Source organism: Cynocephalus volans, chromosome 3, assembly GCF_027409185.1.
Source record: "Cynocephalus volans isolate mCynVol1 chromosome 3, mCynVol1.pri, whole genome shotgun sequence".
Taxonomy (NCBI): domain Eukaryota; kingdom Metazoa; phylum Chordata; class Mammalia; order Dermoptera; family Cynocephalidae; genus Cynocephalus; species Cynocephalus volans.
This window is the reverse complement of record NC_084462.1, coordinates 18,083,623-18,105,075: the sequence shown is the minus strand read 5'-3', so window position 1 is coordinate 18,105,075 and position 21,453 is coordinate 18,083,623.

Here is a 21,453-nt window from a genome sequence, read left to right as displayed (position 1 = left end):
CTCTCCGACCGTCTCTGAGTGTCTCCGCCCGGCAAAGTCCCCACGCTCCTCAGAGAGGAAAGGGACACATGGGGGGTCGGGAGGCAGCACCCAGCAGGGTCTCCTGGGTGCCCCTGCCCAGAGGGAGGAAGAGAACCTTTTCTGACACCTGAAAGGCCCGGAAGTTTGCAGACCACAGCCCCAGCCTGACTCAGAGGCTCCCGAGAAGGTGGGGCCCTGGCCCGGGCAGGGAGGACAACCCCACCAAAACGGGATGAGGAGGGGGGCAAAGGACAGCTCCTCCTATGAGGAGTGTATTGGGGGGCTGTATGGCAAAGGCACAGGAGGGGGCGCAGGTTCCCAACTGAAGCCAGGAGTAGGCCCTAGTGGCTTGAAGTCACCTCCCCGGGAGGCTCCCCAGGCCTGTTGGGGGCCATCAGGAACTCTACTGAGCTCTCCCTGCAGAGAGGCAGAGAGGGCTTTTCTGTCCCCTGGGGGTTCTGAGCACAGTTGGAGGGAGTCACAGGCACACAGATTTATGCTGTAGAGAGCAGCACAGGACGGCTGTCTTAGCTGTGAGCTTCCGGTCACAGGCTCACCAGTCTCAGCAGAGGGCTGCCCGCACAAACTTGATCTTGGACCAAACTGACCTTTGTGTGCCTGGCCTGCTCTCAAAGCCTTTGATTTGTAGTTTAAAAAAATTTCTTCTGACATTTATGACTTCTCTGGAAGGTGTAAGGTTACCAACCTACCAGAAAGGGGAAAAAAAAGTTGGTCGGTCTCTCCGCATTTATTGAGTTCCTACCCTGGGCATAATGTGTGCTGGAAATGGCAGGAGCCTCGAATTAATGTGAAGACAGGAATTTAGCTCAAATTCTCCATGTCTGTGCTTTTCCTGAAACTCCAGTTCTCTCCACCCCCAAAGCTTCTGTAAAGAGAGCATAGCTCCGCAGTGGAGCAGCGGTGCTTTGAGGGCAGAGCCAGCCGGGCCCAGCCTTGTCACGTCTTGGTGAAATGACTTGGACCTTGTAGGTTTATTAGCGCGTGTTTCAGAAAGGCAGGCCTGGAGCGCCAGTCCCGGCAGTCTTGAGTCTGTACGTGAATAATCCTTTATGTGATTTAAAAACAAATTGTGGTAAAGTATACATCATATAAAAATAATCATTTTGACCACTTTTAAGTGTACAGTTGAGTGGCATCAAGCACATTCACATTTGCTGTGCAGCCACCACCACCATCATCTCCAGAACTTTGTCATCTTCCCAGCTGAAACTGTCCCTGTGAAACACTAACTCCCCGTTGCCCCTCCCCCAGCCCTCGGCAGCCACCCTTCTACTTTCTGTCTCTATGAATTTGACTCCTTTAGATGACACACATAATGGAATCATGCAGTATTTGTCCTTCTGTGACCGGTGTATTTCAATTAGCATAATGTCCTCAAGGGTCATCCATGTTATAGCATTTGTCAGAATTTCCTTCCTTTTTAAGGCTGAATAGTATTCCATTGTATGGATAGACCATATTTTGTTTATTCATTCATTCTTTATGTGCTTTTTAAAAAAATGACTTCTAAACCTAATTTTTCTTCTAAAGATGATGATGCTTGTTTGGATCAATCGGTGGGGACCATATGGGTGGCTTTGCACTTGGCGCCTTGGGGGACACACGAAAGAAATGTGAGACTCAGCGTTCCCTGCCCTAAGTAGGTCCAGTCCGAGTGTCATGATCAGAGTGTGGCAAGACACACACTAGATGGAAAAGAATTAAAAGGGGGAGGCAGAAGAGGAGTGTGGGAGATGGTAGGACTCAGAGGGCCCAGGCATTAATAAAGGTTCCAGGTTGAGATTGTGCTGGAAGGGCAATGTCCAGACTCCTTTGTACACTTTCCTATGTAGTGTTTCCACACCTTTTCGATAAAAGACTTGCTTCCCGGGACTGAAGGGATGTGCGTCAGTGGTTTGGTGGTGGCAGGGATTGGGTGGGGGGTTGGGTGGGGGGATGGCATAGATGAAGAGGCTCCTGTGATTATAGCTCCTCATAGCATATCATGCATGAAAGGCCAAATGGAGTCCCGATTTTCAGATGATTATGATGAAGAGGAATGTCAAATGCTGAAAAATGGAGCCTCCTTAAATCCATTTTATAAACTGCCTCCAACTCTCCTTTGCCTCGTGCTGCACTCCCTGCTTTGCAGATAGGGCCTCTGCAGTGGTCTGTCTTTTGGGACATGAAAACGTGTGTTTGAGGCATGGCTGCTCATGTGTACCAGCTGTGTGACCTTGGACAGGCCTGTCGTCACTTAAGTTCTCTGAGAGTCATTTCTCTAATGAAATCTGGATGTTAATATTGATAATTTTCAGTATCGTAAGTTATGTCAAGCATAAAATGAAAAAATTTGACATATGACACATTATCACCTTGGCTGTGATGACCAAGAGCTGGGCACAGATCAAAGGCTGAACTTTGGATTCTAGACCTGGGGCTGCAGTGCCAGCTTCCCTGCAAAGATTAGCCAGCCTCAGTTTCCTACAACCCCAGTCTGCAATCCCAGTCTTACAAGGGGATTGCGAGGATTCAAAGAAATCATGGAGTGGGCACTCAGTCAATCTACCCTATAGTTAAACTTCTCTCGCTCAAGGGGCTACATTATCCAGTCAGCCTAGACAATATTTGGACTAATCGAAGTACAGGAACAAAAAGAAAAAGAAAAGACTACTTTCGAGGAATCCCCTTAAAGATGCTTTTCTGCTAAAGAAAAATTAAAAGGAGCCAATTCCCAGAGGCCACCCTCTTTATCCATGCCAGGCCGCACGGGAAAGCACACCTAGCGCACATTACATACAAAGAACAGGCCCTATACCACGACCCTACACTCTCCTTGAGGGACTCTTGTTCTTCGGGTCAGTCGTTTTAATGGGGTGACTATTTTAGGGAGGGTAACCTTTTGGGATGTGATTTGTTCAAGGGCTCAGAGATTATAATGGCCACTGTCAAATTGGTATAATGGGTGTCTGTGGCCCCGTGCCAGTGGGTAATAAAAGTTCTCCTAGTCCTGCCTGCTTGGCTCCTGCTCCCTCTTCTCTCCAGCTCCCCCAAGCACAACTGTTCCTCCAAGTGCTCTGTTTCTCCCGGCTCAGCTGCAGGGTGAGGTTCCTCACAGTGTGCAAGCCAGAGAGAGGGGTGTGCGGTCTCCATATCCCAAAAGAGGGCTCCATCCTCCCCCATGTGGTTTCTGTTTCTAGTGTGTAATCTTCCTTCTGCTCCTCTCTGACTCAGGAATGTGCGGTCTTTATACACAAGGATGACAGTGACAGGATGGGGGCTTCCCCATGCCCCATCCCACATACCTCACGGAGCCTGTTGGTGTCAAAGGCAACATGTGCCAGGACTTCGCTTTTTATTATTGCCGCACCCCCCGGTATTGGGCTCATTTGTTGAGTCAAGATGCTCTACTGGAAAGATCTGTGGTTTGGAGCCAGGCAGATGGTGTCTATCCGGCTCCTCCTTCTACTAACTGTGTGACCTCAGCAAAGTCACCCAGTGACTTTGAGCCTCTATTGCCACATGTGTAAAATGGGTATAAAATACCACCCCTAAATGAACATAGATCAAAGTGTTTCCAAATGTACAGCATGTGCTAAAGTGCTCAGAGGGCTCCTGCTTCTAAGTTTTATTTCTGACTCAGTTATTTTGAGGGTAGGAGGTAGAACAGAGTGATGTGTTAAATGTGAAACAGAATGTACATGACAAAGAACTATTTCCTTAATTTACAAAGAACTTTTAAATCAGTCAAATGCAGGAAGCAGCAAACTTTTTCCTGAAAGGTCCAAATGGTAGATATTTTAAGGCTTGTGAGTCAGATGGTCGCTGTCGAAGCTTCTCAACTCTGTCATTGTAGAGTGAAAGCAGCCACAGATAGGAATGAGTGTGGCCGCATTTGGCCCATGTTTCAGAATGGGCGGTACAAGATTGGGACCTAAATGGTACTTTGTCAACCCCAGAATTAGAGAATGCAACCCGATGTGAAAATGGTTAAAGGATACTAATAAGCAGAATATGAACAGGCCAATCCATGTCCTTCATGTGTAATTAAACCAATGTGGAGTCATACAACAGGGACATAGTATTTTTCACCTGTTGAAATGGCAGAGATCAGCCGGGCCCATAGTTCACTTGGGAGAGTGCGGTGCTGATAACACCAAGGCCACGGGTTTGGATCCCTACATAGGGATGGCCGGTTCGCTCACTTGGGAGAGCGTGGTGCTGACAACACCAAGTTTAGGGTTAAGATCCCCTCACCGGTCATCTTTAAAAAAAAAAAAAAAGAAAAGAAATGGCAAAGATCGAAGAGTCTGGTAAAACCTAATATTGGCAAGGGAAGGGGGAAGCAGGCATTCTTATAGGCTGTCAGTTTGACGATATTTACCAACGTTATAAATGAATAAACCCTCTGGTACCGGAATTCAGATGTTCTTTGTAGCATTGTTTATTATAGGAAAAAGCTTCAAAGGGCATAAATGCTCCTCAAGAGCAAGGCCTCTCCCTACAGTAGAATTCTGTGAGGCCATTAATGAGAATGAGGTGAGTCTATGGGGACATGCAGAGAGTTTCTGGAAGAAAACACTAGTACCTACAAGAAACTTTATAGAAGGGACCTCTGGGGGAGGAAGCTCAGTGGTCAGAGGGGGAAGAATTTTAGTATTTTTTTATTTGGTATCCTTCTCCTCTGTTTGAATATATAATATAAATGTGTGTGTGTGTGTGTGTGTGTGTGTGTGTGTGTGTGTGTGTGTGTGTGTGTGTGTGTGTGTGTGTGTGTGTGTGTGTGTGTGTGTGTCCGCGCGCGCGCGCGCACTTGTATTTTTATTATTTTTACTGTGAGTCATAGCTTTCCAAAATCCCGACCTGCCAACCCAAGATACATTTTCCTCTTGTAGTGAGTTAAAGTTTCGGAACATCCCAGTGACAGGGCGATGACAGAAATCACAGGCCTCAGTGCCCCTGTTGAAAGGCAAAACTGATGACCTATTAGTTTTTAAAAAAAAGAGATTTTGTTTTATGAAGGTATAACACATGCACAGTATACCTCACAAGTCTTCACAGTACAGCTAGATGAGTTTTTACGTATATACCCATGGGGACAATCACCCAGGTCAAGATGTGGGTCCTCTCCTGCCCCCAGGGAGTCTCTCATGCCCCCTCCCAGTTGTAACCTCTCCCCTAGCTCCAACGTAAGGGCTCTTCTAAACTGTCACCATGGCTTGCCTGTCCTAGCACTTTGTATAAATGGAGTCATGTGAGCTTCTACTCAGCCACGATAGTATTGCATTGTACAAATTTATCACAATTTATCTATCCATTTTACTGTAGATAGACGTTGTGTCGTTTGCAGTTTGGGGCCATCGTGATGAAACACTGAACATTTCGTTCTTGTCCGTGTCTCAGTGGGCATGCCCGCCTGTTTTCTAATCTGAAGGCAAATAGAAGCCCTGGGCCAGCTTTATTCGAGGTTTAGTAAATCGTTATTTCAGTGAATAAATGTTGATATGAAGTAAAACTGCATTTATTAACATTGGTGCTTTGTTCTCTGCCTCTGAGTAAGGATTATAGGATTCATTGACGCTTTTTGGGAAGAAACAGCCTTTTAAAAAGGGATCCGAGTACAGTTGGCTCAGGAGGGAGCGTTCAGTTGAATGATAACACCTCGCACTTCTTTCTAAGCCTCCTGCCTTCAATTCTCAGATGCTTTTGAAAAACTGACTTGTTAACCTCTGTAGCAGCTCGCAGAGCTGACACGGTCATCCCTGTCGTGGATAAAGACTGAGGCACAAGGAGATTCCTCATTCCTCGTGAGAGTTCTCCACCTTTGAGAAGCGTTTCTCCCCGTAACCCCATATACTTAAGGGACGTTCTGTGACAGGGCCCTGGGAACTCACGTGGGCGGGGAGGTTTCGGGTGGGCGAAGGACGCGACCAACGGGGAAAGGACGCTTTTTTCTGACTGTTCCAAGCTGGGAAGGCCACACAGCAACAGCACAGCCAGAGGCTGTTCACAGGGAAACGGATCAATCCGTTTCTCCCTTAACTTTATAGAGAGATTTTATATAATTTTGTATCTTTCTAAACTAATTTTAAAATACATTTTTTAAAACCCAACTTTTACTATCTTGTGGCAGAGTCAGACTAATTGGGCCTAAGAGGCCCTTGTCACCTGAGGCAGTGGCCCCCCCCCCTCCTCCCCTGCCCTGGTGCCTGGGGCATCTGGGCCCCAAGCCTTGCCCTCCCCTGCCCCCCACGCTGAGCTGGTCATCCACCCACCTGCCGAGGCCCACCTCTGTGCAGCCGCCAGAGCCTGCTTGTCTACCCAAGCAGAGGTGCTTCTCTAGCAAGTGTCTCCGTTCTCTGCCACACTTTGAGTTTTTTCCCCTTGCTGCAGGGATCATTCCCATTGGAGTGCTGATATACTACAATTTCACCAATCTTTTAAGAAAACAAACCAGCCTGTCTTGATTTCATATTCCCCTCCAGCTATCACTGCATTTCTCTGCAACCCTTTTGTATTCATTTGCTTGGGCTGCAATAACAAATCCCACAGACTGGGCTGCTTAAACAGCAGGCACTTATTGTCTCACAGTTCTGGAGGCTGGAAGTCCGAGATCAAGGTGTGGCAGGGTTGGTTTCTCGTGAGGCCTCTCTCCTTGACTTGTCCGTCTTCTCACTGTGTCCTCACCCGGCCTTTCCTCTATGCGTGCCCCCCTGGTGTCTCTCTATGTGTCTGATTCTCCCTTAAGAACACCAGTCAGTTGGGTTAGGCTCTACCCCAACGGCCCCATTTTAACTTAATCACCTCTGTAAAGAACCTACCTCCAAATACAGTCACATTCTAAGGTTCTGGGGTTTAGGACTTCAGTGCATGAATTTGGGGAGGAAGCATAGTTCAGCCCTTAACGCCTTTACAGCAAATCTCTTTGAAAGTGTTGTCTACACTTGCTGTCCCCAGTCCTCCTCATCTCTTCCATCTGGAACCCACTTCAGTTGGACTTTTGCCCCAGCACTCAGTTTATTTATTTATTTGTTGCTTTTTTTTTTAATTGGTTGTGAATCTTATTGGGGTACAAACCTGATTGTCATCACTTGTGCCCAAGATGTGATGGCCAGATCCATACTGGCAGCATGCCCATTGCCACAAATTTTGATTATACCCTGTGTCCCCCACCCAACTATCCCCGACCTCCCTCCCTATCCCCTTTTCCCCACTCCACTTTGTATCCCTAGGTAGGCTCTCTCCCTCTCCAAGTACAACACACTACTGTGGTCTTTCTTTCCTTCCTTCTTTCTCTCTTAGCTCCCACTTATGAGTGAGCACATGCGGTACTTATCCTTCTGTGCTTTGCTTATTTCACTCAGCATAAGTTTCTCCAGGCTCATCTACGTTGTTGCAAATGGGAGAATTTCATTCTTTTTTATTGCAAAGTAGTATTCCATGGTGTATATATACCACATTTTCCTTAGCCAGTCATCCGTCGATGGACATTTAGGTTGGTTCCATGTCTTGGCTATTGTGAACAGAGCTGTGATGAACACGGGAGTACAAGTATCCCTTTGACAAGATGATTTCCATTCCTTTGGGTATATACTCAGATGTGGGATCCCAGCACTCAATTTAAACCACTCTTATCAAGGTCACCGATGCCCTTGTCTGAAGGTCCGTTCTTAGGACTTAACCTCTTGGCAGCATTTGATACAGTTTGTTCTTCTCTCCTCCTTGAAACACATTTGGCTTTGGGGCCCCCTTTCTCTTGATTTTTCTCCCACCTTACTGGCCGCTCCTTCCCAGTCTGTCTTTTCTGACCCCTTCATTACCCCTGACCTCTGAGGTCAAGATGCCAGGAGCTCAGTCCTTGCACTGCTTCTCCCTGGGTGGTCTCACCCAGCCTTGAAGTCATCTGTGTGCTAATGGCTCCTGAGTTTATGTCTCTTACCCAGACTCCTCCCTGGACTTCAGACTGTAATATCTCACTGTCTTGACATGTCTGCCGGACATGCAGTGGATCCAAAATCAAACTTGTGATTTTTCAATCCCTAAACACTCTCTTCCATCCTGAACTTGCTCGGGCTTCAGATCTTTGGAATTGTCTTTGACTCCTCTCTTAGTAATGATAATTTGTCCACTTGCTCAGCATAGAAAAAACATCTTGCTTTGGTTAGGTCATGAAGCATGTCATTGTCACACCTTGTTAATGCATTTTTTGGTAGGGAATTCTTTATGCAGCAGATGGGGCACAGCATGGACTCTGGAGAGACCGCTGGGCTGGCAAAGACAGGATTTGTGTTTTGGACCACTAACCCATTAGGTAGTCTTGGCCGAGTTCCTTTTCCCCTCTCGGGCTCGATTTCCTCATATGTCAAGTGAGAAGATTAGACAGGGCTTGGGGTGGCAGATGGATTTCATCTTGCCGGCCCGTTCCAATCAGCTAGTAATGGGTTGCTGCAGCACTGTTTAAGGATCCAAGCTCTGGGGATGAGAGCTCTGTGATCAACTGCCAATGTCTGCCGTGGGTACGAAACTGAACACTGAAGCCTGGCTGCCCCCAGGTAGTCATCCCTGCACATGTATGACCAAGAGCCCTTCCAGCTTGAAGAATCCATGATGTCCTTGTGTCCCATGAGCAAATCACTTCACTGCTCCAGGATTTTGTTTCTTCGTGAACAAGACGGAGATAATTAATCCTTGCCTTCCTGCTGCACTGAATCGCTTTGAGGAGCATATAAGTGGATGAAAAATGGTGCTGGGAATAACAAAACATTATATAGAGGGGAGGTTTTGTTGTTATTAGTTGACCTCTCTAATAATGAATTCGTGTCAGTCATGCCGTCCTGTGAAACATCTTTCTGGGTTGAGCCAAAGTCTCTGCTTTTACCTCTAACGTATACCTCTGGTGTCCCCCACTCTGGCAAAACAATGCCATTTGGATTTCCCTGGTGAGGATTAGAAAGGGAATTAACATGGATGTTAGATGTGGGATGCGATCCTTCTTGGCTTGGAAGATCTCAGCAACCCCTGGGCAGGTAAAGGCTGGGAGGTTTTCTTGGGGTCACTCAATCGGTGAAGTGCATCTTGCATGATGGAACGCCAGAGCTCTTAATTCCCACCCACTGTCCCCACCACTTAGTGATGCTTCTGCACAATGGGTGTGGGGAAAAAAATCTTCCCAAAGCAAATTCTTATCTCCCTTGAGGTTTTATCCTTATTATCCAATCTCTGGAGTTAAATTCATTCTCCAATTGGGCATTTAGGAGATGTTGGTCTCCCTGGAGCTGCTGAGTGCAGCTCTGGTTAGCTTCTGGGGTGGGCACATGCCCTGCAGCTTGTGGGAATTCAGTGGAGATATGCAGGCATATCTATGTTTGTTTGTTACCTGACAAAAATATACTTGTCCCTAAATCTACAAGCCCTCTTTCTTTCACCTTGAGCGTTGTTAATGCCCTGTCTGCTAAAATTCCAAACAGAGTCTCCATTTGCAGCCTCCTTTATGTATTAACTTTTCCCAGAGACCCAGGGGAGTCATCTGTTCTTCTATTATTTGGTTTAAGCAAAGCTTTGGGGCATTTCTTCTCGCCAGTGGTATATTCCGAGTCGGATTCATTGCTCGGGCTCTTATTTATTAGTGTGTGTGTTTTACTGTAATGCATTTCATTTCTTTCTGTCTTACTTTAAGCTTCATTCTGCAGCCGCTGTCATGACCAATGTTTGGTGCTGTGTGAAATGAGGTGCATTCAAAACTCTTCTAAGACATAAAGGTTGTTTTTTTTTTTTTTTCTGGTTTGATTTTTTCTTTTTCTTCTTTCTTCTTTTTTTTTTTTAGTGGCAGATAAATAAAGGACTTGAGTTTCCTGTAGTACTGGAAATACTGAATCAGATTTTTGTTTTGTTTAAAACCTGAAAATCTCAGAGAGGAGTTGAGAGTCTCTGGACAGAGCCAGATGCTGTGTTTAGGTGTTTGAGGTGTCACCCCTTCCCAACAGGCCATTCCATGGGAGAGGGGGCGGCCACCCACAGAGACTGATTTGAGAGGTATCAGAAAGGTAGCCTGAGTCAAAATGCTGCCTGGGGCAGAATAGCTACCTGACACGTCCCCTCTATTGACTTGACTGTTCCATTGGGGCATTTGGTGTAATTCACAGAATAATGAGTGTAATGAGTGTGGGCTCTGCTGCACACCAGCCATGTGACCTTGGACAAGTCTTTGGACTTCTCTGCACCTCTCTTCTTATCTATGAAAAGGGATAAGCACCCTTCTCACAGGAAAAGGAAATTAAATGAGATACCATCTACCAGTGCCCAGCACATGCAGCAAGTACATCACTCAGGATAGGCATGCAGTAAGTGCCAAGTGCCCGACCGTGATATGGCTACATGCCACGCATTAGCAGGTGACTTAGAGCAAGTTCTCAAGAGTCCTTTCCAAATCTAAAGTTTAGTGTGAACCCTTTACAAAGCCTTTCCTTATTTTCTTTTACCTGATCCCCATCCATTAACACCCGTTACTATCATTACCCATCGATTCATCCACTCCACAAATACCCAGTTCCTATCATGTGCAGACACTCTGCTAGGTGCTAGGGATAAAAAGGTGAAAAAGTGGGGTTGGCTGCCCCAACAAGCCTGTCGCCTGGGAAGGAGACAGATGTAGAAACCTTCAGTTGCAAGATAATGCAGTTTCTATAAAGGATGCACAAAATGAAGATGGACCTTAGGGAGAGAAACAGACAGGTCTGCCTGAAGGAGTCAGAAAAGACCTCCCAGAGCAGATAAAAGCTGAAATGAGACTGGGAAAATAAATAGGTTATTGCGAGGCAGAAAAGTAGAAAAAAACAGCGTGTACAAAGCTGCGGAGGTGTGACTGGTGTCAGTGCTGGAAAAAAGATGTGAGGATATGGGGACAAGGGAGGGGAGACCACTTGAGAGCCTTAGGGTGCTGTGCCTGAGAGGGTAGATGCTATCCTGTGGGCAAAGGTGAGCTACTGAGGTGTTGTGAGCAGGGTCCACGAGCCAGGATCGATGTACAGGTTACACGGATCGCAGACAGCAGCAAAGAGAACACACAGGGCACTTGATGCAAAAGTCAGGCCCTCATTTAAAGGGACATGGACCAGGGATAGTTTTATTGTTATTTCACATAAACTTTGTATAGCATGCACACAAGAGACATGTACAAACCCTAAATGTGCAGCTCAATGGATTTTGAACACACCCATGTCACCCAGTGACACCCAGATCAAGAAACAGAACATGACCTGCAAAAAAAAAAAAATATTGTAATATAATAATTTTTCATATAATAAGAATGTTTTAGTATAAGTATGTCCCAAATATTACACAAGACATTCTTTTTTTTTTTTTTTTTTTTTGACCGGTTCGGCACGGTGTGGTCTGCACCACGCTCAGCCAGTGAGCACACCGGCTATCCCTATATAGGATCTGAACCTGTGGCCTTGGTGCTACCAGCACCGCACTCTCCCAAGTGAGCCACAGGGCCGGCCCTGCACAGGACATTCTTGCACTAGAAAATTACTTGTTTATCAAAATACAAATTTAATTGGGTGTCTGGTGTTTTATCTCAACTCTCACTTCATCCATGTTGTTGCATGTAGCCATAGTTCATTTGTTTTTGTTGCTAATAACAGTCCATTTTGTAAATATTTCACATTTTATTTACACAACTGTTGATGTATATTTGAGTTGTTTCTAATTTTTGGCTATTATGAATAATGCTGCTATGAGCATCCTTACACATATCTTCTGAAAACATGTGTTTGTCCACCCAAGAGTGGATTTGCTGGATCCTAGAGTATATTTATGTTCTGCTTTAATAAAACTGCCAAAGATTTTTCCAATGATGTTGCTTCAGTCTGTACTCCCATCAGTTGTGGGTGAACATTCCGGTTGCTCCACAGCTTGGCTCACACATGGTAATGTCTGCCTCTTCATTTTATCCATTCTGGTGGATGTGTGTCAAAACAAATAATTTTGTGGTTTTAATTTGCATTTTACTTATGCCTACTTAAATTGAGTAGTCATGTGTTTATTGACCTTTTTGATATGCTCCTTTGTGAAATGCCTGTTCAAGTGTTTTGCCCATTTTTCTATTGGGTTGTCTTTTTCTTATTGAATTGTATGAGATATTTATATAGGATAGATATGAGTCCTTTGTCAGATATATATATTGCAGACAACTTTCTTCACTTTGTGGCTTGCCTTTTCACTCTCTCAGTAGTCTACTGATAAACAGAAATTTTAAATTTTAATGCAGTCCAATTCACATGCATGTGTTTTGTGTTTTTTGTTTTTTTTTCTCTCTTCTGGTTAATTTGTTCTGAGTCATGTTTAAGAAAAATTTGCCCACCCCAAGGTTTATGTTTCCTTCTAAAAGCTTTATTGTTTCATCTTTCATGTTTCTATCTGTAATCCATCTAGAATGGATTTTTTTCTTTTAAAATCAACTTTATTGAGGGATAATTTACGTACAATAAAGTGCACTCATTTTAAGTATATAGTTCAGTGAGTTTTGATAAATGTATATACCCATATAACCACAACCTTAGTCAACATATAGAACATTTCCATCACCCCAGCAAGCTGCCTCACGTCTCTTTGCTACTCAGAGTGTGGTCTATCAGCCAGCAGCAGCAGCCTCACCTGGAAGGCAGTTAGAAATGCAGACTCTCAGGCCCCACCCCAGAACTACTGAATTAGAATCTGCATTTTAACAAGATTCCCAGGTACTGTGTATGCACATTAAAGATTTAGAGACAATCTGAATTCCTTTGGAGAAGGGTGACAAGCTAAAAATGCTATTTCTATTGTTATTAATAGAATAACCTGAAGCAAGTCCAAGGTAAATGATAGATTATTGAGTTTGGAGGAAAAAAATGAAAGAGAGAAGGACTAAGTTGGGAAGAAACAGAAGTCATTATAAGAACACCTTCTATTCCCTGGACCAAATACTATTTTCCCCAAGACCTGGCCCCATCAATGTCACACAGGGCACCAGACCTATGAATTTGAGAGAGATTTGCCATTGGGGAGACTGTGGGCTCATAAGAAGCTGTTTCCTGATCTGTGTTCTGGACCAGAATGGAGAAAGCCATTCCAATGGCCAACTCCAGAAGAGACCTTGATTTTAGGTTTTTGTTGTTGTTTAATTTTTATTTTTATATAAATAACATATGTATTTGGCTTCAAAAGTCAAATACTACTGCATGGCTTACAGTAAAAAATAGCAGTCCCCCAGCCCACCCCTCCCCACTTCTGAATCCCACTCTTCCATCATTTTAATATCTACCTTTCTGGATGGCATCATATCTCTCACACCTGGTGTCCCCAGGCCACAGCCTCAGAGGCCTAATTTTCCAGTGAGTAAACCTTCCTTATTCTGCTAGGATTAGGGAGGAAATCAGATGGGGGCGGTTTAACTGCTCCTTTTACACGTTTTCCACTGATCCTTTGGTTTTAGCCCTACCTTGTATGCATACGTCCTGCAATAACAGGTGCTTCCATTTTCTGACTCTTTCTGGGGTTCTGTGGCGCAAACTGGCTCTCTTCTTGCCAGCTGTTCTACCATCAGGCACTTAGGTTTTATTCTTCTCTAAGCCTTTAAACATTTTTTGATTGTAAATTAAATTTCTTAAAAATTTTTAAACAAAAACATATATACATACATAATAAATAATACTAGCAAAAATATCTCACTTTTAAGTTTATGGAATTTATTTATGATTTGTGGGAGATATCCAATTAAGTTTATTTCCAAAGCGATATCCAGTTGTCCTATTCCAAAGGGAATAAAGGGTGTTCTTGTAATGACTTCACAGTTTCTTCCCAACTTAGTCCTCTTCTCTTTTTCATTTTTTTCCAAACTCGATAATCAATCATTTACCTTGGACTTGCTTCAGGCTAAGCTATTTATAAAAATAGAAACAGCATTTTTGGCTTGTCACCTTTCTCCAAAGGAACTCTTATTGTCTTTCAACCTTTAATGTGCATACTAAGTACCTAGGAATCTCTGCTGATCTGCAATGCCAAATTTTTTACATATCAAATTTCTATATAATCATAGTTCTAAATCTGAGGTCTCTGTTTTGTTACTTAAATCTACTTCTTTTTCTGTGAATGAATACCAACCTGTTTTACTCACCTTGTTTTCTACCTTCTGGAGTTTTAATTGAGCATTTTATCATTCCATTTTGTCCCCTCTTAACATATCAATTATACTTCTTTTAAAATTTTTTTAGTGGTTGCCCTAGAGTTTAGAAATTACGTTTTTAACTCATCTAACTCCACATTCAAATAACCCTATACTCTTTCACATGTAGTCAAGGTACCTTGTGACAAAGCATTTCCAGTTTCTCCCTCTGACCTTGTGAGATTGCTGTCAATCATTTTACTTATCCGTATGCTATAATTCCTGATACATTATTACTATTATTACTTTTAAAAGTAGTTATCTTGTAGATTAGCTAAGAATAAGAAAAATAAAAATGTTATTTTACTGTTATATTTATTTTTTCTCCAGTGCTCTTCCTTTGTTTATATCTTTTTCTTCTGCCCAAAGATCCTCTTTAAATATTTCTTGCAGGGAAAGTCTGCTGGCTATAAATTCTCTCTGTTTTTGTTTATCTAAGAAAGTCTTTATTTCTCCTTCATCTGGAAGACAATTTTCTCCTTCATCTCGATAGATGGTCGTGGCTTTTTCTTAATACTGTAAGTATTTTGCTCCACTTCTTTATTGCTTGCATGGTTTCTGATGAGAAGTCTGCTGTAATTCTGCCATTGTTTCTTACAGGCACAGTGTTTTTCCTCCGTTAGCTGCTTTCAAGATTTTCTCTTCACTTTTGGTGTTCTGTGTTTTTGATATCTAGCATGTCCTTTTGAGTCTTTCTTAGAGAATTTCCATTTCTTTGCTTTTCTTACCCATCTGTTCTTGCATACTGTCTATGTTTTTACCATTAGAGCCCTTGACATATTAGTTATAATTATTTTAAATTCCCTATTTGATAATCTCAGCATCTGTGTCATATCTGAGTCTGGTTCTGATAATCACTTTGTCTTGGCAAGAGTGTGTTTTTCCTTTCCTTTTTGCATACCTGGTACTTTTTTGTTGGCAGCCAAAGTATTGGTTAATAAGAACTGAGGCAAATAGGCCTTCAGTGTGAGGATTTATGTTAATATTGCTAGGATTCAGGTTCTTTAGTGTTTGTTATATTTAGAGGTACTAGAAGCTTCAAACTCCTCAAGTATCCTTGTTTTTGTCTCCTCTTGAATTTGGGCTATCCTGTATACCAATCCTTTTAGAGAAAGTCTGTGTTTTGCAGCTCTTTCAGCTATAATCCACTATTATTATACTGAAGCCCTACTGGTGTACTGGCAAATATGGGGGTGGGGAAGTATTCTATAATTTATGATTAAATTTCAATCTTTTTGTGGGCCTGTGTTTCAGGGCTGTGACATTCACAAGTGGTTCTCCAATTACATAGTTCCCCACCCCCACCTCACCACTTACTTCCTTCCCCAGCTGTGGCATTTCCAATCTATTTCTTTAACCCTGACTCCTGTTGACTATGTTTTCCCCACCTAGGTGAGACAGGAAGGTTGGAGGGGGCTCGAGATGGGAGGAACTCCCTTCCACCAGATAGGACAAGGATTCGGAGTCACACACTGGCAAAATCCTCCCCCTTGGAGAATAGGCCTTTGATATAGAGAAGCCTCCAGATATATTTCACAATAGTCACTCTTCCCTTCCCTCTGCCAGAACCACCAGAGGATCTTTCTGGGATCCTCACAGTGAGAATCTGGTGAGATTCCTGGAGAGAATACCCACAAGCGTGGTAGTCCCCTTAGACTGTGGCATCCCAGTGTTTTTTATTGTCACACCAGTTCACAGTCAGCCTCAGGCAATTCATCAAAATTACCATTTAAGTGTTCCTACCAGTTAATGACTCCAGAGGTTTCTGCTCCATATAAGCTGATCTCAGTTGCTATATCTCTATAGATATTCTGACTCTCAGGTTTTCAAGGTAGCTTGCCCTGTCTACCTTTGCCGTCTGATGGGTCCAAGAATATTGTTGATTTGTAGTTTGTTCAGCTTTTTTTAATAAGGATCAGATTTACAACTTCCAAGCTCCTTACATGTCAGAGCTGAAACCAGAGGTCAGTACCAAGTTATCTTCATTACTGTTGTGTATTAGTTAGGGAGGCTACACTCTATAACAAATAGACCCTAACATATCAATGTCTTAAAGAATAGGAGATATATTATATTTTCTCACATGAAATCCAGGGTGGGTTTTCAGGTCAGCAGGATAGTTTTCCTCCATGCAGTCACTTAGGGAACCAGGCTCTTTCCATCATGCTCTTCATCATATCCTAAGGTCATGGTGTTTTTTGCATCCAGTTAGTGGAAGGAAAAAGTGTGCAAAGGTGCACACGGGAGATTTATTATGGACCTGGTCTGGAAGCAAAATACATCACTTTTATTCACATTGCCTTGAACCTAACTTAGTCACATGGCCACACCTGGCTGCAAAGGAAGCTGGGAAGTGTAGTCTAGTCTTGTATCCAAAGAAAAAGAGAATGGAATTTCAGGAACAGCTACCAATCTTCACCACTTACTGTGTTACATCAGATCTTAATGTCTGCTAGGACAGACCCACTTCATCATGTGTATCTTCAGTCTTGTATCCAAAGAAAAAGAAAATGGAATTTCAGGAACAGCTACCAATCTTCACCACTTACTGTGTTACATCAGATCTTAATGTCTGCTAGGACAGACCCACTTCATCATGTGTATCTTCAGTCTACTTGGGCCTTTGCTTCTCCACGTATACTCTAGATCCAGCTTCTCATGTTCTATAAAAAACTCTGTTGGGATATTTGTTGCAATTGTACTGAATCTGTACACCACTTTGGGGAGAACTGGCATCTTTACAATATTGAGCATTTCTATCTATGAACTTGGTTTATCTTTTTATTTATTTAGGTCTTCTTGAATGTCTTTCAATAAAGTTTGTAAATCTTTTCCATAAAGATCTTGCTTGTTTTTGTTCAATTTATTCCTAGCATCTTTTGTTTTATACTACTATTATGAAGGGTATCTTTTTATGTTTGTGGCTAGCATAGAGAAATACAGTTGGTTTTTTTATATTCTTGGATGTAGTAACTATATTAGGCTCTTTTAAAAATTCTAATAATTAATCTCTAATTTTTTGTTTATCTGTGTAGATAATAATATCCTCTGTGAATTATGACACTTTTTTTCTTCTTTTCAAATTCTTATATCTTTTGTTTCCTTTTCTTTTCCTCATTTAGTTTTTTACTATGCTCAGTAGCATCTCCATGAAAGCACTGAAGAGTAGCAGTAAGAGTATCTATGTTTTGGTCCCAGTCTTGAAGGAAAAGCTTTCATAGTTTCACCTTTAAGTATTATGTTTACTGGAGGATTTTTGTGAATAATCCTTAACTGGGTTGAGAAAGTTTATTTTTTTTCTTTTCCTGGTTTGGCAATATATGTTATCACAAATGCATGTCAAATTTTATCAAGTTCTTTTTCTACAGTTACTAAAATGCCCATATACAACTTTTTGCCTTAATCTGTTAATGAATTGTATTTCATCATAAGATTTTTCTAAAGTTAAGCCAACCTTACATTTTTGGGATAAACCTAACTTGTTCATGATTCTATTTACTGTGGCTACATTTAGTTTGCTAAAATTTTGTTTAAAGATTTTTGGAATTATGTTCATGGTAAAATTTCCTTGTAATTTTTCTTTCTCATATTATGCTTGTATGGTTCTAGTTATGGAGGTTGTACTAGAATAATAAAAATTAGTTTGGGAAGTGTATTAGTCAGTTTATGTTGCTTACAACAAAACATCTGAAACGGGGTGATTTATAAAGAAAGTGAAATTTATTGCTTACTGTTTCTGAGGCTGGGAAGTCCAAAGTCCATCTGGTGGTGGCAACACTGACCCAGGGGTCTCACGTTACCAAATGGTGGAAGCAGAGACAGCAGAGAGAGAGAGACACAGACTCTCCTCTTTTAAAACCCTCAGAACCACACCTCTGACCCTTGTTTTTAATCCATTCACTATTGCACAGTCGTACAATCCAATAACCTCTTCAAGGCTCCACCTTTCAATTACCATAATAGGATTTCCCACCCTCTTAACAGTCACAGTGGAGGCTGAGTTTCTAATACATAAAACTTGGGAGACACAATTCAAGCTTCAATGAGTTTTGGGGGAATGCAATTCAGTTCACTACATTCCGCCCCTGGCCCCCCAAAACTCATGTCTTTTCACATGCAAATATGTCATTTTGTCCCCAAAGTCTTAACTTGTTTCAACTTAAAAGTCCAAAGTTCAAAGTCCCATCTATGAAATCAAAACAAGTTATCTACTTCCAAGATAAAATGGTGGGACAAACACAGGGTACATAATCACATACCAAAAGGGAGAAATATGCCAAAAGAAAGGGGTAACAGGTCCCAAACAAGTCCAAAACCCAGCAGGGTAGCCATTAAATCTCAAAGCTGGTGGATCAGGTACCTTGACTCCATTTTCGATATCCTCTGAACGCTGGTATGGGGGTTGGGCCCCCAAGTCCTTGGGCAGCTGTCCCGCACTACCGTCTCGCCAGCAAGAACGACGCGGCACACAAAGGATCCTTCTGCAGATCAGCTTTAATGCATCTTGAGAGGGAGAGCATAAGCTTGCCAAAAATGGAGACCCCGAGTGAGGGAACCCGCGCCCTTTATATAGAGACTGCTCCTCGCCTAGGACGTGCTCCTACCTTATTGGTGGCTGCCTAATCGGCCCAGGCGTGTTACCGAGCAGCCCTGCCCTCCACCGGAAATCAGCGCCATCTTGTAATGGCGATTTCGGGCAGCTCCTCACAGGCAGCTCCGCCTCTATGGCTTTCCTGGTCTTAGGCCACACTTCAGCCACCCAGGCTGTCGTTCCACTCTGGTAGCTCCATAGGTCCAGGGTCTCCATGGCGGCCCTGCTCTCACAGCTCCACTAGGCATGGCATTGTTGGGGTTTTTCTGCTGCAACTGCGACCCCACATTTCCACTAGACATTGCTCTAGCAAAGGCTGTCTGCGATGATTCTGCCCCTGCGACAGATCTCTTCCTGGGCCCCCAGACTTTTCTATACATCCTTTGAAATTGGGCTGGAGTCTCCCAAGCCTTCCCAGCTCTGGCATTCTGTGAGCCTGAAGACTTAACACCATGTGGATGCCACCAAGGCTTCTGGCTTGTATTTTCCAAAGCTGCATGTCCAGCCACACCTGGGGCCAATTTAGTCACAGCTGGGGCAGCCAGAGCATCTGGGGTACTGGTGCCGGAAGCAGCTTCCTGAGATGGTCCTGGGCAGCAAACCCATGGAGGGTGCCTCAGGCCTGTTCCCCAAGACCATTCTGTCTCCCTAGTTCTTTGGGCCTGAAATGGAAGGGTTGGCTCCAGAGGCTTCTGCAATGCCTTCAGGGCCTTTCCCCCCTTCTCTTGATAATCCTGTTCTTGTACTAATCTTCTTAGCTAATGGTCGCTGGGCTGCACCATTCCATGCTCTCTGCTTCTCTGACACATGGCCAGGCTGCAAATTTTCTAAATTTTTACACTATGGTTCCCTTTTAAATTCTGGCTTTATGTCGTGCCTTTGTCATCATAACTCAGCAAAGGCTGTTATAAGTAGCCATGCAGCTTCCTTACTTTGAGGCTTAGAAATTTCTTTGGCCAAGTGCTCTGGTTCACAACTCCTAAGTTCCAACTGCCACAAAGTCCTCGGGCATGGTGTGTATGCAGCCAAGTTCCTTGCCAGTTCACAGCAAGGGTGATCTTTGCCCCAGTTTCTGATAAACTCCTTTTGATTTCTATCTGAGACTTCCTTAGAATGGTCTTTACAGTCCATATTTCTATCAGCATTCTGCTCGCCACCATTTAACCTGTCTCTAAGACATTTCAAACTTTCTGTCATCTCTTTGTCTTCTTCTGAGTCCTCCAAACTCCTCCAACCTTTGCCTAACACCCAGTTCCAAAACCACTTCCACATTTTCAAGTACGTGTTATAAGCAACACCCGCTTCTCTGGTACCAATTTTCTGTATTAGTCCATTTTGTATTGCTTATAACAAAATACTTGGAACTGGATAATTTATAAAGTGAAATTTACTGGTTACAGTTTTTGAGGCTGGGAAGTCCAAAGTCCCATCTGGTGGTGGCAGCAGTGACTCAGGGGTCTCACATTACAAGATGGTGGAAGTGGAGAGAGCACAGAGAGAGAGAGACAGACTCTCCTCTTCTTTTAAAGCCCTCAGAACCACGCCCCTGACTGCCATTTTTAATCCATTCACTACTGCACAGTCCTACAATCCAATCACCTCTTCAAGGCTCCACCTTTCAATGACTATGATAGGATTTCCCACCTTGTTAACAGTCACAGTGGTGGCTGAGTTTCTAATACATAAAATTTGGGGGACACAATTCAAGCTTCAATGAGTTTTGTGGGAACATAATTCAGTTCACAACAGGAAGTTTCCTTTTTTTTCCACCCTCTCAAAGAGTTTGTGTAAAATTGTAATTATTTGTTCCCTGAGGTTTTGATAAAACTTGAATGTAGAGCCATCTGGACCTGATGTTTTCTTTATAAGAATATTTAAAATTACAGGTTCAATATTTTTTTAATGGTTGTAGGGCTATTATATTTTCTATTTCTTTGTAAATCTATTTTAGTAAGTTTATTCACCCCACATTAATTAGTCCTTGAATATGGTCTCTCCTGCAAAATGTATGATTTGGGGAGAGGTGGCTCTTTGAAGCCCCCCTGAAGGAGGTGACAGCTAGAGGCTATCTGCTGATTGCATTTCCAGCAGCTGGGGCACAAGGACTTTATTGAAGGATGGTTTGAGTGGTGCATGATAGTGTCCACCACAGAGAATTCCTATGTTCCCAGCATCAACATTTATCAACACATGCCCAGTCTTGTTTCATCTACTTTCCCACTTTCCTTCTCCCACCTCTCACCCCACGATTACGGTGAAGCAAATACCAGATATAACAGGTCATCCGTAAATACTTCAATATGTATCTCTGAAAGATACCGTTATCACGCTAATTTAAAATATCATAGAATATCTGGTCAGTATCCAGATTTCCTCGATTGTGTGTGTGTGTGTGTGTTAATAATTGGTTTGTTTGAATTGGATACAGACAAGGCCCATACATTGCATTTGGTTTATGTCCGTTAAGTCTCTTTTTGTCTATAGGTTCCCTTCCTCTTTACTTTTTCTTATAATTTGCTTTTTAAGAAAAGTACCATTAACCCTTCAACAACATGGATTTGAACTGCACGGGTCTACTTACACATGGATTATAAAAATAAATACAGAGGGCCTTTCATGTATATACACAAGTTCCACA